The following is a 20,069-nucleotide window of genomic DNA, read 5'->3' as shown; positions in this document are numbered from 1 at the left end:
TATCAGCCTGGCAGAAATAGGTAACAAAGTTAGCGAATGGACCTCCTGGTTGAATCCAATGCACTGGTTCTCCGGTTTAGGAGAATGGGCGCAAGGAATCATCGCTTACATAGGAAAACTCCTTCTCTGTATCGGTGGTGCCATCATAGTCTTTGTGCTGCTGTTCAAATGTTTAAAGGTGATGACCCGGGGAAGGACAAAACGTACCGAAATCATGAGTGTAAGAACGAGAGATGCAGAGGAAGACCAGGGTTTGGTATATGACCCTAGAATTGAAACCACCTCCCTTTAAAGAAACCATAATTGTGAACGTGTATATGTCGTAACCTCCCTTGTTTTTATTTTTATCCCAAAATTGTACATTATCCTTCGTGACCCTGAGTAGATTGTTCGATAAATGCGGCCCATCGTTTATCCGTGATCCTGGATCGGCCAAGAGCAGATGGTTTACTCCCCTTATATGTTTATTTCATGGATCCCAATTTCTTTGTCAGGATTATGAATTTCTGTATTGTCGTGTAAAATGTTTTGTAATGTAACAGTTTTATATTTACTGTTAAAGGGTGGACTGTGGAAGTCTAGTTGCACACACGCCATTTTAGGATAGTATGGCCACCATTTTGGTTCGCAGAGTTGCGCAAATAAAGTTTCCATACCCGAGTATGTGTGACAAAGTGGACCAGAAGAGTAGCCATACTATCACACATAAATTCATAAATACATACTGACACTAAGTAAAATGTAGTTAAAGGTTTAGAACGCCACACATAGCTTAGTTAGCCCTGCATACATCTGTCTGTATCATGTTTAGTACCGTTCCGTTCATTGTGCGAAGTATTCCGGTCATTGCGAATATTTCGCAATATACACGGCCCGATAGTTATGGACATAATCCATAATTCCAGAGACAGTTTCTGTTGAAAGTATGTAACAAAGGAATCTGGATGAAACTGGTTCTTATCACTGCTGACGCCGAAACCATCAAACAAAGGACTCTTAAAGTTCACTCCCCTGCACCTAGTCAAACCAGTTGTATCATCTTACCCCCAATCACAGTGGACCTGACATACGATCTCTGACCAATGGGAATGGCCTTTGACCTCCCCCTTCTGACCCTATAAGATAGGTGACCCAGGGCTGCCCGGTCACTTCGGCACATCTACCTTTCCCTGACTATCCACCGGGCTATAGTTCATCCCTGAACGATAGCGAGCTCTGACCGGACTGCGCTTCGCATATTTGATGAGACGGTAACGGTTGCATTAACGGTATTTATCCTTAGTGTATTGTTGGCTGATTGTGTCTTGTATCTGTTTTTCTTCCCTTAGTAGAGCCTGTATAGTATATACTTTGTTAGACTATTGTATAACTTGTTATACCTGTATTTTCTATTTCTGTAACCCCCTTTTGTCCATTAGGGACTTAAATACATCTTTTTGTGGAGTTCCTATCTCCTTACTTCTATACCGTGGTTGTGTCTGTTATTCGCATTTAGCGATAAAGGTTTATTACGGACTCTGTCCTTAAAAGGTATATTCGCAGATCAGAGTCAAAGTACTGCGAAAGGATCTCTTATTAAGGTATTGGTTCTTTGGTGTATAATACACGATAAAGGTACGCTACGCTGCGCTACGTTTTGTTCGCACGTAGCTAGGCATAAAGGGTACGCTGGTTACGGACTTAATACGTAACTCGCGCTTTTCACTTATTGTTTCTTTGGTCATATTAAATCGCCATTAACAGGGGTGACCAAACACGGCCCATTATAATAACAAGGTATATGTGCCAACACACCAATAACAAATACATTTGTCCTGAGTATAGATAGTGCATCTCTTCATTGAGAGACGGTGTGGCCATACCTCCTCCTCAAAAAATAAAAGCTTACCTAGTTCGTGTGGACGCACATGTCACGAAGGGGCACGCCGGTGTCTAATCCTGCTGCAGCTGCTGCAGCTGCTGCCACTTTCCCCCACTCAGCACACAGCACTGCAGGGATGGAGTGAGAGGCTACTGCAGCAGCAGTTAGTTCTCTCTTGAACTCTGCAACAGGGAAGGGGGGAACGAAACTGGGTCAAGAGTACCCCCTGTCTGTCGGCGTCACTGTTTATGTGATTCATTCCAGCTTCATGTGCCAGTTTCCTTGAGCTCCACAGTAAAGGATTATCTTTCAGGTGTGTTGGGATTTCCTGAACATGAAGGTGCACAAAACAGATTAAATTACCTCCCTCTAATAAAGGCTCCCATATATTATACACTCAGAGATGTCGCACAAAAAGGTCCTTGAGCTGCCCGGAACCTTCGAGGGTGGCAGGATCGCATGTGAAATATGGTATGCTGTAATTTAGCATGCAATATACAGTAGCGCACGCAGGGGGGGTTTCTGAGTACCCAGAAACCCCCCCCAGGAGTCTAATGGCCTTCACCTGAAAGCCGAGGGTCCCCTCTTTCCATGGATACAAGAATTGTAAAAATTGGCCCTTGGGATCCGGAGATATCTGACTTCAAAGCAGTGGTCCCCATCCAAGCCTGTTAATTGTTATTCACAGTCAGATATTTCAGGTTCTGTGACTCTCCCCCTTTGATGGACACTAGAAGCTTGTCTCTACTATTCCCAGAACCAGACATATCAGCCTTCCAGCAGCTGGTTACTGCTCCAGCTCCACACACCTGGTATGTAGTTTTATATTCTCGTTGGCAGATTGCTCTGCCTCCTGAAATCTGATCCCCTAGTCCCCAATAGAATTTGGTAGGTGGGATTCTATCGTTTTTAATTCCATTAAAATCTAAGAAATCTATTTCCGGGAACTGGAGATATCTGCAGTCAAGCAAGCTGTCCTCCCACCAGAAAATTATGAATAATGAGCCCACTCCACTATATACTCCTCCTCTGCATATTAAACATCCTCTACCACCCTGGAAGTTATGTATCAGGGCCCCTTCATTCAGCCCAATGCCCCCTTCTCCCTCTCCATCTCCCACCATCTGTGCAGTAAGGGGGTAATTAGTGGAAATTACTGATCCAGGCCCTACATGCTGAGAGGTTGATATAAAACCCCCTACCACCCGCAGGACATCAAAGCTTCCTCCACCCCTACCGCTGAAGGATCGGTAGGGCCCCCAATACATTGCTATGCCCAGGGGTCTACACTGCTGTTGATGCCCCTATATGTATGTATGTATGGTCACCTCTAATAAACACTTTTGTTAAGCCCACGGAGTGCCGCTGCCTGCTTGGATCATTCTCTCTCTCTCTCTATATATACAAGATGCTGTGGTGGCACTCCGCTCTGTCAATATAGCAAAAGCTGTATCTGGCTCAATGGCTCCGGTGCCTTCCGTGCAGGGCAGTGATGCTCTGTATATAGAAGGTGCTTGGGGATGCGGCGGCACTCAGAAAAACGACAGGAGACAAGCGGTGTAGTGTACCGACGTTTCAAAAGCCCGTGGGCTTTTTTTATCAAGGTGCTCTCACCATAGCACCTTGATAAAAAAAGCCCACGGGCTTTTGAAACGTCGGTACACTACACCGCTTGTCTCCTGTCGTTTTTCTGAGTGCCGCCGCATCCCCAAGCACCTTCTCTCTATATATATATATATTTATTATTATTATTTATAAACATTTGGTCTATCTATAATACTTTATATATATATATATATATATATATATATATATAGGAAGGCAACGACCCCCTCGACGCGGAGGACAACACCGCAGGCTCCAAAAGCCGAGTGAAAGCAACCAAGAAGCCCTGATCTTCAACATTTCCAAAAGAACCTTATCCCCATTGGAACACAAAGTGCTCAACAAAGGGCTATCATTCGTCCCAACTAATCGTTTTGATCCCTTTGCATGGAAAATTGAGAATATGCACCTTAACCGCAATTTACGGTTACAAGAATACTTCAGCAAAGAGATGCCCGACAGAATGCCACTGCAGCCTTCGATCTATGACAAATTCAAACTCAAATCTAAATTCGACCCCCTTTCACAGAACATCACCATCAAGAGCTTCTCTAGGATCCTTGAAACCAAGGTGAATATTGACCAAGAGACTATTGGTCAGACCAGTATCAGTCCCCTGCCAAGCAGTAAGAATTTCCCTAACTTCTCCAAAGAAGAATGGACTGCGCTCAAACTTATGAGCTCTTATAATGATGTGATGTTCTTACCGGCCGACAAGGGGGGAGGCATCGTGGTATGGGGCTTAGAAGAGTACAAAAAAGAAATCTACTCACAATTATCCAACGAGGAAACATACGAATCTTTGTCACATGACCCGACGGCATGTTTCAAAAAAGAACTGGACATTATCCTATCCCAAGCGGTCCAGGATGAGATATTCCCGGTCTCGGTTAAAGACTATCTTTCCACTGATTTCCCACGGGTCCCGCTGCTCTATTGTCTTCCTAAGATCCATAAGGATGCACAGTCTCCACTTGGCCAATCCATCATTGCGGCCAGAGATTCGCTGTACAGTCCCATCTCCACATTTCTTGACTTTTTCCTACAACCAGTGGTACAAAAAACCCCTGCATATCTCAAAGACACCACATCTTTACTTAATAAACTACAGGATTTGGGAACCATACCCCCTACGACCTGGTTGGTGACATTGAACATTTGTAGTCTCTACCACAAGACCACCAGAGATCTGCTTTCGAATGATCCTGAATACCTAGGACCCCCCATCGATCTGTTCATTACCCTGCTGACACTCATATTACATCGTAACTACTTTTACTTCAACAAACGCTATTACCGCCAATGCACTGGGTGTGCAATGGGTTCCCCCATAGCCCCGTCTTATGCCAATGCCTACATGGCTTCCCTCGAACAAGACGTCTTTCTGAGTGGCAAGCTGCAAGACCACATCAACTTCTACACCCGTTACATCGACGATGTGTTACTATTTTGGACGGGCTCTCAACAGGAGTTCGTTAAAGCCATGGACGACATCAACGCCTTGCCGTGCCCCATCAAATACACCTACAACATGAGCCTTGACACAGTCAACTACCTCGACGTCTGTATCACCAAAGAGGCTGATGGGCTTTGCACGTCGATTTACTCTAAACCGACGGATCGGAACACCCTCTTGCGGGCTCAAAGCCACCACCCTCCTGCCCTTAAGAGAGGTTACCCTTCTCACAACTTCTAAGAGTTAAACGTATCACCAGCTCAGAATCTGCACTGGCTGCCAATCTGGACCAGATGCAACAGAGATTCCTTGACAGAGGTTACTCTAACTCCACTGTGATAAATGCACGCAGAAAAGTAGATAACATTCCCCGCGCCACTACGCTGATTGGGAACAAGATCAAGGATCCCTCTACAGATGTTATCCGATGGATCAGATCCTACAATGCGGCAGATAATATCATCACCTCTACAGCAAGAGACCTTTGGCCCACGATTCAGCACGACAAAGAACTCAAGAAACTCAAAACGTCAAGATTAATGTCATGCTACACTAGAGGTAAAAACCTACGTGACTGGTTGGTACGAACTGACATCTCTGCGAGGATGCCACCAGGCACATATACCAAACCGGGAGGTTGCTATCGGTGTACAGGGTGCACGACATGCAACGCAATGATGCAATCCAGGACTTTTGCTCACCCTCACCATGGCTTCAATTACAAAATCAAACATCCTTTGACATGTTCAAGTACCCACGTCATATATCTGATATTGTGCCCTTGCGGCTTAGGATATGTTGGCAAAACCATCAGGACTTTTAAAGAGCGCATTGCGCTGCACAGATCCGCGATTAAAGCAGCCCTCAACAACAAGCCGATGGACCAACCTGTAGCTAAACACTTTGCCGCTGCAAAGCACTCACTTGCTACTCTCCGCTACATTATCATCGACCAGATACCCGACGACCGACGCAGGGGTGACAGGGGTAAAAAACTCCTAAGACTCGAAGCCAATTGGATATTCAAATTGGACACTGTACGCCCGAGGGGCTTAAATGAACAATTCTCTATCAACATCTTCATATGAACTTTTTTATTGCTGTCGTGCCTGGCTAGTATGCGTCCCGCACGCACCGCAGATTCTTTCACAGTTGTGTCTTTTTTTCATTATTATATTGCACTTTTTGGTGTGTTTAGTTATGTAACAGTATCTTCCTATGTCTCAGACACAGTGCACAGACCTCGGTGTCGCCTAGCAACCACCCACGCCGGGCAGGAGATCCCGGAGCTTGGAGATGGTGACGTCATCTAAGCGGACGGACTCTGACAGGCGGGACGGTGGGGATGCCGGCGCACAGGTCTGGGCTCGTGGTGCTGAACGGAGGGTACAAAGGTATGTGTTTGTTTCATTGTCAGTTGTTCTTAACCTTGAAAACGGAATAAACCCCGAAACGTTGGTCTCACACCCCGTGTGTTGGTCCTCTTTATTGCAAGTCCGTGTGTGTGCCTTGATTTCCCTCCTATATATATATATATATATATATATATATACTTTGCTCCACCCTTCTGGAAACCCCCTTCTGAAAATCCTGCGTTTGCCACTGATATATCACATGCAATCCCAGCTGAGCCTGCCCAGTTTAGAAGCAATCCAGGAGATTGCTTCAGCAGCAGGGTGACTCGGAGGGCCTTGTGCATTGCATTAGACCCGCTGTCAGTCATCTGTAATTTGGGCTTTTTTGTGATTGATTGCTGCAATCACAGGAAAACAGCCCAAATTGCAGGTAGATTGTCCAGTGTATGGGGGCCCAAAGAATCATCCTTCCAGAGAAGTATAAATATCACTATCATGAATCCAATCAAACAACGCTACTCTGTTATACAATTGTAGGTCAGGAGAAACCCACTCCACCCTTTGATTTATGTTGTTGCAACTTGAACAGGCTTATTCTATGCCATTTCCCATACAAAATACATTTTCTAAATATCCTGTTTACATTTTCCTTTAATGCTATGATCAAGGGAAGAGCTTAAACAAGAATAAATGCCTTGGGGGAAAAAAATTGAATCAAGCTTGACCGCCCCAAAAATGATAGCGGTATGTCTTTTCTCCCCTCCAACTCAACCGATATCTTATTAACCACAGGAGTGTCATTTAGGTACTAAAGTTTAGGCCACTTATTTTTTTTTTTACATGTTGTAGTTTATAAGTGTTCATTTTGTGTAAGCATGACTTTTTCCAAATAAAGAAAGATAAAAGAAAATAAAATTTAGGAAACAAATTCTACATGATTTAGTACTCAGGTCAAATGTAGTTTACATACAGCAAGTACTCAAGAAAGTGGTTAAAATATATTTCAAAGGCGATTATTAAAATGAAAGCTTTCTGTATAAAAAAAACCTCTGCACTTTTGCATTATTACAGAACATCCTGTGGCGTTTCATGTACTTGCTATATTCAGTGATGGTGCCATTTTTTTTATTGCCTGAGTTTACTTTAAAGTTATGATGAAAATGTGAAATAGTACTAGAGATGTGCACTGGCCATTTTTGGGGTTTTGTGTTTTGGATCTGGGTCTCCTTTTGTCTTTTGAATCTGGATTGGGATTGCCAAAACCACCCTTGTGGGTTTTGGTTTTGGATCTGTATTAAAAAAAAAAAAAGGCAAAAAATGTTTGTTCCTACAGTATTGTTGACCTCAATATCATTAATTTCCACTCGTTTCCATTATATCCTGAACACTTCACATCTCACAATGTTGTTTTTAGGCCAGTATGTTGCACCAAGGTAGCTGGTGGACTAAGCTAAGCGACACAAGTGGGCAGCACAAACACCTGCCACATCTTGGAGGGGCACTGCAGTGGTAGACAGGATGGCAGTTTTATAAACTGTGCCAAAAAACAGGACATGCACATTTTAACAAACCAATCATTTCAGCAACAGGGTCTGCCAGAACAGTGGCTGAAATTATTACTTTGTTTGGGCCCCCACACAAAAAAAAGAGGTGCTCTGTCTGCTGTATCAGTCCAGAGATCTTTTTGTCACTAACTTTATGACTCAGTCCTTGGTGTGACCACAATTGCAAATTTACTCACACATGCGCACTACAGCTCAGATGCACGCACAGAAAGAAAACATTGACGGATGTGCATACAATAGCTGTGATCGCACCTGAATGAGCCAATGTGCTGTCAAGGTCTCCTAAACCCTTGACGCTACTATATCATCTCTAGAAGCCGGGGATACTTGCTTTGCCATATGTAGCGGCTGTGGGGCAGCGATGGGGTTTCCACCAGGGCCCTGTACAACGACACTGCTTGTATAACCCTAGCTATGGCCCTGCAGAGAATAAAAGTGCAACAGCCAAGTTCATGTAGGTTAGAAATCAAAAGCAAACATCTGATTATTTGCTATAGGATTTCCTAATTTTTTTTAATGTGTACATCCCAGAAATCAGCCTCAGCAACAGCAGCACACCTACAGCATGTGCTGTGCTGACACTGGGATTAGCATGAGCTCTCACGCTGACAGTGAGATGCTCATGCTGAGCCATGCTGTAGATGTGTGCTGCTGCCCCGGAGGGAAAGAGGGGAGGGCAGGGTTTCAGACCAGGGCCCCCGCCGGGCCCCTCCAGCAAGCCTGGGCCCAGGTAATTAGTACCCCTCCTCTCGGCGGCCCTGGGTGTCACCACCCGCAGCAGTCACTAGTGTGTGTGTGTGTGTGTGTGTGTGTGTGTGTGTGTGTGTGTGTAGCATATAAAATCTGTGTCTGATTAAATGGTCAAATCCAATCTGCCAGTGTCATTATTGATATTTTAACTACATTTACATAACGTGGACAAATGAAATGTTAACTTTGAGAAAATTACGCAATTTTAGGGTTAGGATTAGAATAGAAATAAAAATAGGGGTGAACTGCTTTCGAGCACAGCATCAACCACTAGTGAAGGTAACCACCTTCCAATCAAGGTGCAAAACAAGGAAAATATTGGGATACACACTGGCGCTATCTCATTCTAATAAGTCAGGCCAGACGATTTCCTCGGTGTCCATCGAATGAAGAGGGTGTTTACCCCTAGCCTGCGAATGGACGTTTATATTAAACATCCATTCGCAGCCAGTGTGGGCGAACCCTGCTGCAATAGGGGGGCAGACTCCACAACCAGAATACCCCCCCCCCCCCATGTCACTTGATAAGATGGGTCTCTTTGATCTGATTGTATATAAAGGGGCTTGGTATGTTGTGCCAGGTTTTTTTTATCAGTTTGAGGCATCACCATGTGTTATACTGTGAATTAGGAGAATTGGACTTGGTGAAATATATGTTTCTAACAGTAGATTCTCTAGAATGTCCTACAGAAGCAGATATCAGAAAGCTGCAGCAAATCTTTTCTATTTTTTACTCTTTAAAAGTAGCAAAGTTGTCAGTTTGTAATTATCAGCAGAACACAATGTTACTTTGACAACATACCAAACGTCATCACAGCATGATACCACTAAATGCCAGTCAGTGCCTGCAAAGTGCCTTTTTTCTGCATATGTGACCTTATTTGACATGCAAATGAAATATACTATTTGTTTGAAATATCTGACAGCTTATTATAATAAGTACAACAACAAGGCTGCATACAAAACTTTGGGTGACATTTAATAGGAATCAATTTTTTTTCCGTAAAAACGTTCACTTTCGCACATTTTCTGGAAATTGCACATTTTATAGGATGCGAATCGCAGGGAAAGAAAAAATCACACTTTTTGACACAAATCCACGCATTCTGACCTGGCGATTTTTAGTAATACTTCAATTTGCATCCAGATGTTTTCCCATTATAAAGTATACAACTCGCAAATTTAATGAGATGCGATTTCTGGAAACCGTTGCTAAAAATCGTAAAAAATTAGACCAGGTTCTGACAGGCGAATTTGACAGAACCATGCACAGATCATTGAGATTAAAATAAAAAATAAATAAAGGTGTGGGGTCCCCCCTCCTGAGCATAAACAGCCCCGGGCTCATTGAGCTGGTCCTGGTTCCAAAAATATGAAGGAAAAAAAACTGGGGGTCCCCCTTATTTTGGAACCAGCACCGGGTTCTGGTTCCAACAGCCTGCGGTGTCATGCCACAGCCGGGGGACACGTTTTATATAAGGTCCCCTGGCCGTATCATGCTCACTGTGGCTGGTCAGCCCTGGGCGGGGTACCTGGGAGAGTGGGGACCCCCCCCCCAGATAAAGGGGTCTTCCCCAGGCTTCACACATCCAGAGCTGAAGCCTGGGGCTGTCCGTGGCCTCCCCGGGCTGTGGACTCCGGGCTGATACGCGTTAAAGTGTAAAAATACCATAGCTTTTTACAGGTGAACTACAAGTCCCAGCAGGCCTCCCCCGCATGCTGGGGCTTGGCAAACCACAAGTCCCAGCATGCGGGACATTAATGGGCCCCCTTGGACTTGTAGTCCACCTGTAAAAAGAATGATAAAAAAACACAGACACAGAGAAAAGTAAAACCTTATTTTACACACACTAATTTTACACCTATACTCACAAAATGCGAATTTGCAGTTCGCTGTGCCCACTCGCACCCAGCATATATGCATGAGCAAATTCCAAACAACGGTCCCTCGTCCAAGTTATTCAGCTGCTTTGCAGCTACACATGTAATAATGTATTCACATGCTGACACACTCAGGGCCTTATTCTGATCGGAGCGGCCAAACGTGCGTACGTTCACAATTACCGCACGCTAGCCGTACGCGGCCGTTAGGGTTAAGTCCACCCACAAATCAGCCGCTTGCGTACGGGCAGAAATAACGTAGAAGGGGAGTGGTGTACAAATGAGCGTACGGCAACGTACGCGGACGGGCCAGCCCTTGCACTCCGACAACAGGCGTACAACTGAGCGTATGGTGCCGTCTACGGCCGTCTTTCCTCCGTCTCCCCACCGCCTTCTTGCGGCGATCTGAGCGTACGCCAGTTTGCACGGACGGGTCCCTATTGTTTTCAATGGAAAACTCAGCTTATGTCACCGCTCGTGAGAGTGAGCGTACGTCCGTGCACGCTGGCATACCCTTCACATATATGTACCTGCAAATCTTGCCTCTCAACTACTAATCTGACAATTGATTAATTAATCTATTTGTTATTCAATTATTGTTTTCTATTAACTCAATTGTCTACCTTAATAAAGACCTAATAAAACTACATTTTAAACCACATTACATGTATATTTGTTATGTTCTAATGTGGCATTTTAATCACTATCTATGTGTCCCCATATTGCTGTTACTTTTAAATCAAGTTATGTTGGTGTTTCTGTATATGTACTAAATTATGTACGTAATTACTTTGTCCAAAATGTGTAACATGTATACCTACCCTGATGTTATGTGTGATGTTTTAATCGAACAACATTAAACATTCATGCATTTTCACTATGTGTTATTTTACTCAAAAGCACACACATTCACACATCAATCATTACCCCTCACCTCAAATTACAAGTATAACGTACAGTACACATCTGTATGTACCTACCCTTACAAGCCCTCTAACATATTTATTAGTAAAAACACAGGCAATTTATAACTGAATCGAAACTTTTATTTCTAACAAACATAATAAGGGGGGGGGGGGGGGTAAAAATAAATTAAATGAGGGCCTCCAGTTGGCCAAAAAGAATACATAAATAGAGGAGGGTCAGGAACATTTCCCTCATAATTCTGGCGACCTCCTCCTGGTGCTGTTCAGTGTCTGTAGTGAAGGGATAAAAAAAAAAAAATTAATATATAACATACACAAATGTTTGTTGTATTTGTACATAATAAAAAGTTCAGAGTTATGTGTGAAGGCCACATACATTTAGAAACTACATTGAAGATGGGTCTGCTGTAAACACAGTACTACAAAATAATATGTTAACACGCACATACTGTACATAGTAAATAACATTAATTAATTAATAACATTAATTCAATTACTCCTTCATCAATGAATGTATGCTGTATCCCAATTGGTACTTTGTTTTTGGGGGACTGTCCTCTAACCTCACAATTAGCCTGTGCTATTTAAGGGTTATGACATTGTTGTGGCTTAAGCACTCCTTACTATTTTAAATTTAGGACATTGCTGTACAAATTATAGGCCTACAGCTATGTTTGTAAAGCATGCATCCGCATGGCCTCACACACTATTACCAAAACAATCTCTACATTTAAGTTGCACCAGTGGCAGATTAAGCCTTTTGGGGGCCCGGGGTACTTTAGAGCGGGGGGCCCCCTTGCACTTGTCATTACTGGCCGCACACTGCATGGGCGAATATTATACTGTCAAAACATAGAGTAAAGGCAGAATAAACTTGGTCAATGGTTACCTGCAGGCAAGGGCGTAACTACCATAGGTGCAAGGGGTGCAGCTGCTATGGGGCCCAGAGCTGAAGGGGGCCCATCTTTACTGTCTAAGTAATATGATTTACATACATTTGTCACAATCAGTTGCTAAATAGGGGGCCCTTACAAACTTTTGCTATGGGGCCTATGGATATCTAGTTACGCCACTGCCTGCAGGGGATATATATATATATATATATATATATAGGTGCAGGTGTTCCTTTTTAGAAAGAACCAGGCGGCACTCCACGGGCTTGTGAATAAGGAGCAGTGTTGTTTATTTGCTCATCAACGTTTCAAAACCCGTCCGGGTTTTTTCCTCAGGATAAACAAACAATATGGCGGCGAAGGCTGCTGAGTAAAACCGGCTGCCGCCGGCGCAGGTCGGACCAGCGCCGCTCAACCTGCCCCAGGCTTCTGCGGACGCCGGTTGTGGAAAATATCAGGCGGCGGGCAGCATTATACGCCCGCCGCTTGTCCGCATTAGAAACATATGGGCCCCTGGGCCCCAGGTGTCGATCCATCACTTCCACCAGGGCCAAAAGCTCTGATGTCGAAAAGGGCCTAGCTCTTGTACAAGTCATATTGGCAATGGCGCAGTTATTAATTGCAGGTACATATATCACTTTTGGTGCTTGCTGATTGGTCGAAGAAATTGTTTGTTTGGTATTAACTTTATTAATCCCTCTTACATTAACAAACTGGATGCGAATAGAAACTTACGCGGACCGTTCCGATATACACACACCACAACCAACAGCATGCATTCAATGAAGAGAGAAGTACTGTATTTACAGTGTGCGGAAAATAATACACGCACCCCGTCTACTCCTAACTACGCTGCTTAAAGGGGGCTCAATACACCGATTGCCATGAAGAGAAGTACTGTATATATAGTATGCGGAAATTAATACACGCAACCGTCTACTTATAACTACGCTGCTTAAAGGGGGCACGATACACCGATATGCATGGGGAGGAGTACTGTATATACAGTAGGCGGAAAATAATACACGCAACCCTCTACTTATAACTACGCTGCCTAAAGGGCCACAATGCAACATGTTGCTGTATGACAATTTCATACACATTACATATGCAAGGCAAGCATGATAACGTGATGTTTTGAAATGTGACTCACAAAGCATACACGAACTCCAACAGATACCAGCTGACAACACTCATCATTGGAATGACAGGTGCACACATTTCACGATGTAGCCCACAATGCTCCACAACCTGTGTATATACATATACGGGTGATTGATCAGGTGCATTGAGACCTGCGTAATTTAAGCGGCAATTATCGGCGGGAAATATCGGCGTAAATTTGCATCTACCTTGCGGGGAAAAATATACGCCCCCTTGTTCGTGGCGGGAGATTAACATATAAATATTCAGTCAGATGCAGCCCACAATTGCTGCAAACATGTCTGACTCTGACGATTCAGCAGCAGAGGACGCTCTGCAGAGAGCACAAGCCGAATCCCTGCTTCAAGCATTACAGAAGAGGGAACAGGAGCGGAGAAGGAGGGCCCAAGAGAGGAGTCGCCTGCAAGATCAAGCGGGCCCCTCAGTAACAGGCCCTGGTGAACCTCCACCAGCTCCACAAGGGACAAGCAACCAGCCAGAACAAGAGGTTGCATCTCTCCAAACAGGTGTGACCCAGCAGGTGCATGGTGAGAGAGCTGGGGCCACCAGAAAACGTGCTGCAACATCTAGGGTGATGACTGAGCAGGATACCACCACCAGAAGGAGAAACCCTGCATTTGTAGAGGCCGAAATGCGAATTCTCGTGCCCAGGGCACGCGAATGGATTGAATTGGCAACCAGGAAGCCAGGTGCCAGTGCAAGGAGAAACCTTTGGGACAAGATCACAGAGGAAGTGAACCAGGTGGCACCAGTGGTCAGAACTTGGGACGCGGTGAAGAAAAGGTTAGTGTGTTTGTCAGGGCAATTTGTTCAGCAGTCTCCAGCAGGAACTGAGGCCCTTATTCTAGTTCACTCTTTCTGGCCAAATATTTCTTAGATGGACAAAACCATGTGCACTGCAGGTGAGGCAGGTGTTACTTGTGCAGAGATAATCAGATTTGGGTGGGGTTTTACACCTGCCTCACCTGCAGTGCACATGGTTTTGTCCATCAAAGAAATATTTGGCCACACATGGCACAAAAGATCACCCACACTAGGAAATGTCACGTAGCTAGGGGTACCACCTAGTCCCTTTAATTCCGGACACATATTAATTACACAGGTTCTGTGGCTGGCTGACTTCAAGACTCCACTTCACCTAATTTTAAACTGCCACAGAACCTGTGTAAGTAACATGTGTCCGGAATTAAAGGGACTAGGTGGTAACCCTACACGTAGCACAGTGGTGCACATATCTCATGGTGATATTTGTATTTTTAAACTTGTAGGTGGACTGACTTCAAAAGTGCCCTGAAGAGGAAGATGACTGACCGGTACAACCACAGCATGTCCACCGGGAGCGGTCCTATGCCTGACCATTTGGAGTTTACCCCCCTGGAGCTGGACTCCTGTGACATGATCGATGTGGGGGAGATCAGGGGGATCTCCAATATGGACAGTGAGCTCCCGGTGGAGGTCTTTGCTGCTGCTTTTGATGGTAAGTCACAGTAATGCATTGTATTTAGAAAGATATTGTTTATTGCGTATGTGATGGTGACATTGTTTTCAATTCTTATCCTAGCAGAAGCAGAAAGTCAGGATGTACCGGCAGCATCGGCCTCTGCAGAGCCACAGGTGGAGCAGGTGGTCCAGCCTCCAGCAAGACGTCGCCCCCAGCCCCAGCCACAGGAGACATTGAGTGAGAGCCTGTTGGTGACGCTGGACAGGATCGAGCAGCAAGGGGTGGATGCTGCGATCCGTCAGCAGCAGGTGGCGGATTTTATGGCGGAGTGGAAGGCCACAAACCAGCTGCAGGTTGAGGCGTTGAACCGCATTAATGAAACTCTGGCGGCTGGCATGCTAAGCATTGGCCAACACCTCAGCCGCCAGAATGAACTTATTGCGGAGCAGCTGTCCACCGCCAGGTCCCTAAGGGACAATCCCCCATCTGCTGCCCCACCCCAAGCTGCTCCCCAACCTTCCACCTCGGCTGACCCTCCTGTGTCGACTAGGGGAAGACGCCGAAAGCCAGCTGACCCAAAGGCCCCTGTCCCCAAGGCCCCATCTAAAAGGGGCAAAAAAGGGCCCAAATGAGACCTGGTTCACTTCCTCTGTGGTTGGAGGCCAAAGGTTTAAATTGCACTGGACATCCGCTTCCTGAGTTGCCCATCGATCCATTTGCGTGCCATGGGCATGAAAGTTCGTATTTTGACCTCTACAAATGCAGGATATTTTTTTTTGGTGGTGTGTATCTTGCTTAGTATTCACCCTGGTTGTTGCAGTACGTATTCTGGTGTCCCCATTTCTTTCACCATTGCATTTGCAGGGTAACACATGTTTGGAGATATGCAACCTCTTGTTCTGCCTGTTTTATTATTTGTGTGTCTATTTTATTTGTTTTTTTGATTTCTCACATTAAAGTGTCAAGCTGTGATGCTGAACAGCAAATAAATTTATTTTACAAATTAAATCTAAATTGTGGTATGTGTCATTTCTTGTGTGAAACAAATACTAGATTTATGTGTACTTACTGACCAGGGTATTTTTGAACATTTGTTGAAGTGTGGTGGAAGTTTCCCATGTGTAACCCTCTCCATGGCCATTCCCATGTTCCTATCCAACTTTTCCCTGCTAATTAGTTTGTGTCAGCACATGTGCAGAGCAACTTAATAGGTGAGAAAGCAGTTTGTGTGCAGGTGAGGTAGCTCCTACAGTAGTAGGTAAAAGCAGGTCCAGAACAATGCTTTCCTCATGGAGTGGGTGAGGCAGACAAACAAGGGTGAAAAGGTACATTTGTGTAGGAATTCATATGTGTCCTCCCTAAAAAAAGATGTGTGAATGGGCCAAACATGATAAATTAGCTTGTGAACAAACATGCATAACTTTTAAAATATATATGATTTGACAGTGTCATAAGCAGATGTAGGAATCCTTTGTTAGAGAGATGAGAGTGCAATAATGTGATTGGTGGCATCTTACATCCAGAGTGTAGTGAAATCCAAATCATAGCAGATGAGATAGTGGTACAGGTCATAATTTTGGGTACTATACAAAGATTGTGTGGAAAATAGTGGTCATGGGCTTCAAACATTGCTGAAACATCCTTTGTAGGTGTTAGATGTGGTTTATGTTATTGTATCCTAAATACAAAACCTATGTTAGTATTAGAGTGAACACGTTGACACATGTCGACTTGTAAAGATTGAGTGTGCTACTGCGTAAAGTCTATGAAAGCAGGTAGTGAATGTGTCTGTTTAGCAAATACCTACCTTAGCGTATAAAAAGATTCTTACCTTAAATTAAACAAACCTTTAAATGTGGAGAAGTATAGAAACATAAGCTTCCAATGTGTTTGCGTGCTGCATGTGTGGCTTGCAGGCAGTGAAATCATGGTTTGGAGTTAATAGACTGCAGCATTGCTTATTACATTCAGGTGTATGTGTTTAAGTACTAATCAGCGTTAATTAGCCAACTCAGGCGCACGCTGGCAAGCGGTATCTGTAGGAGTGGTTTTAGCTGGCGGTTGGCGGCCGCCTGTTTGGTGTCCGAAACGAACGGTGCCTTAGTCGATCGTGCGGTAGTAGCACCGCTCATTTCTGGTGCACACCCCCGTGTACGCCCATATTTACGCCCATTTTCCCTCATTATTTCGGCCGCTCCCATCAAAACGCCCCTATGCCGCCCCATTACCCGTACGCTCGCGTACAGGTTTTTTCGCACGTTGAGACACCGGCCGTAAGCGTTGTGGAGTGTTCGCGCCGGCGCATTAGCGTATTTGCACATGCGCAGATCGTGAAAAACCCCGGGACGTACGCGTACGGCCCGGACGCTCCAAGCAGAATAAGGCCCTCAGTGTACTAGGTTGTTAAGTATTGCTACAGTATCTTTGTAAGGTTATTATTATGATTATAATTTTATTTATAAGGCGTCACAAGTGTTTCACAGCGCCGTACAAAGGAACAGTACAAGGAGACAAAACAGTATTACATTGAATAAATAACAAAAATAGAATACAGGTAAAGAGCGCCACAGTTCAATACACATTACAGCTTAAATATAAGTAGTGAGGACTGAATCACCATAATACTCAGTTGCGGCTCCTACCTCTTTCGGTGAGGGGGGTGCCTGCGGTCAGAAACAACCCCCCCCCCCCCCCGTGCAGCCAGTACCTCCTGTCTGTGGGTCCCGGCTCCTGCTGCTAATAAAAAAAAACAACAACCATAGGGTTAACAAACCCCCCAACCCCATGCGGCCGGTACCTCCTGCCGCTGGCGCTTCTGTCAGGTCCCGGCTCTCCCAGCTACTGCTGCTAATAAAAAGTGACACTCAGAAAATGGCTTCCCCCATAATGCAATCAGTTTTTGAGGATGAAAAGGAGTTTGTACTGTCTCTAGGACAGTTGTACAGGCATGACAGGGTATTGTCTAATCGCTGTGCCCAATTATCCACCCAAAAATGACATGACTCTCCTGTTGGATAAAATTGGCCACAGCAGCCATCTTTATTAAAACAATACAATTTAACAATAACCAAAACATTCACACGGAAGGTGGTCCCCGAGGCCCTCAATAAATCTATCCACACCTCTAAGCACTTCCAGGAGTTCTTACCCCCAGCCGATAGCGATTGGCTCGAGGGCACCAATTGTCAACACCCAGTGCTCATTAATTAACCTCACCCAGGGGAGTCCAGCCCCCTCATGGGGCCCTCCCCGCCGCATAATTAAGCCTCAATGCCACTAACCTCGAGGACCCCCCTCCGCACAGGCCACTGTGACAAAAAGACATCCTATCAATTATTCTACCTAAAAACTATAAATAAAAAACAGGGAGGGTGGGTGGGAGCTGTTAAGAAAAATCTCCCAGTGACCCCTATTTCCCGCCTGAACCCCGCTTATAAACCCCTCCAACACCCCGTTAAGCCCCTCCCCCTATGACCCTCTCCTTAAACACTCCTCCTATGACTACACTGCTAGTCAGCTCCCTACAAACCCTGTCAGGGGAGCCTACCCCCAGGCTTTGCCTCCAGTCCAGCTCCTACATGACAGGGTATTGTCTAATCGCTGTGCCCAATTATCCACCCAAAAATGACATGACTCTCCTGTTGGATAAAATTGGCCACAGCAGCCATCTTTATTAAAACAATACAATTTAACAATAACCAAAACATTCACACGGAAGGTGGTCCCCGAGGCCCTCAATAAATCTATCCACACCTCTAAGCACTTCCAGGAGTTCTTACCCCCAGCTGATAGCGATTGGCTCGAGGGCACCAATTGTCAACACCCAGTGCTCATTAATTAACCTCACCCAGGGGAGTCCAGCCCCCTCATGGGGCCCTCCCCGCCGCATAATTAAGCCTCAATGCCACTAACCTCGAGGACCCCCCTCCGCCACCAAGCACGTGGTTAAACCCTTAACCCCGTGCGCCCCCCCCACATCCGGAACGCTGTTTCTATTCCCTCTCGTAGTCCCAAAGACCAAACATCTATCCCCACAGCATTCAGGTGCACTCCGTCCCCTCTCCAAAATGCCCCGGCACCCGACTCAAGTTCCCTGTGCCTCACCACCACAGCCCCGTTCCTGGCCATAAAGCGCCCAATCGCCCTGTTAACTTTAATACGTGCCTTATTGAGCTTATCAGCCGACCGTGCATCCCTCCAATAATGGCGTGGCACAATATCCGACCAAACCGTGATCACTTCCGGACACATTGCCCATAAACGTAGGAGATCAAACTTGATATCCCGTATCAACTCCCTAAACGGTCTGCCCCCAAGATCATTCCCACCCACATGCAACACTAATATGTCGGGGGCCCTATCGAGCCGAACAAAACGGTGAAATTCCGGCAACACTCCACTCCATACCATACCGCGCTTCCCCAGCCAGCGAACCACTGCCTCCTCTCTATCCAAACCTAGCTGGCGGCCGTTCGGTCTGACATCAGCCCGTAACGCTCCCCAAAAGACATATGAATGTCCCAAAATCCAAATCAGGCACGGAGGCTGCCCTAAAACAGAAAAGAACACAATCAACCTCAACAATCCCCTAAACGAACATAAGAACGAAAGCGAGACGATTCCCACCGCCCAATACGCTTAATTAACTCATCCCCAAATCCCATTCTAGCAGCCTCGGTTGCAGCCCCAATGCGGAAAGAGTGACCCGCGTACTCCTCCCCCTTGAGGCCCAACGTCCGTAGGACTGTTCTAAACACACTTGTGAACTGAAACCTTGATAGAAAGGATCCATTTGCATGCATCAACAAGGGATCCCTTTCCCTGCCCACCCTGACTTCCCTAAAATTCCTCAGGCGTGCCACCGGGCACATATCCGACCCTGGTACAGAGAAGAGAACCACCTTCTTCCCCTTCCCTAACTGATCCGTCTTAGACCTCCTCACCACTAGCTCCACCCTATCCGCGTATAAATCCACATCCTCCTCTAACAATCCCCCCGGCCTGGACACGCTTGGACTCACTAGCTCACCTATCCGCAGTGCCCCGAAGAAGGCAAGCGAAAAGGCTACCCCGAACAACCTTTCCTCGAAATTGGAACTACAGACCTCCCTTAACTTCATACCCATATTCTGCAACAACTGGAAGGACACCGGCCTTCTCTGATCCTGCACCA

Source organism: Crinia signifera, chromosome 1 (assembly GCF_055691185.1).
Source record: "Crinia signifera chromosome 1, ASM5569118v1, whole genome shotgun sequence".
In the NCBI taxonomy this organism is placed as follows: domain Eukaryota; kingdom Metazoa; phylum Chordata; class Amphibia; order Anura; family Myobatrachidae; genus Crinia; species Crinia signifera.
The sequence above is the reverse complement of the archived record's forward strand: the minus strand, read 5'-3'. Positions refer to the sequence as shown.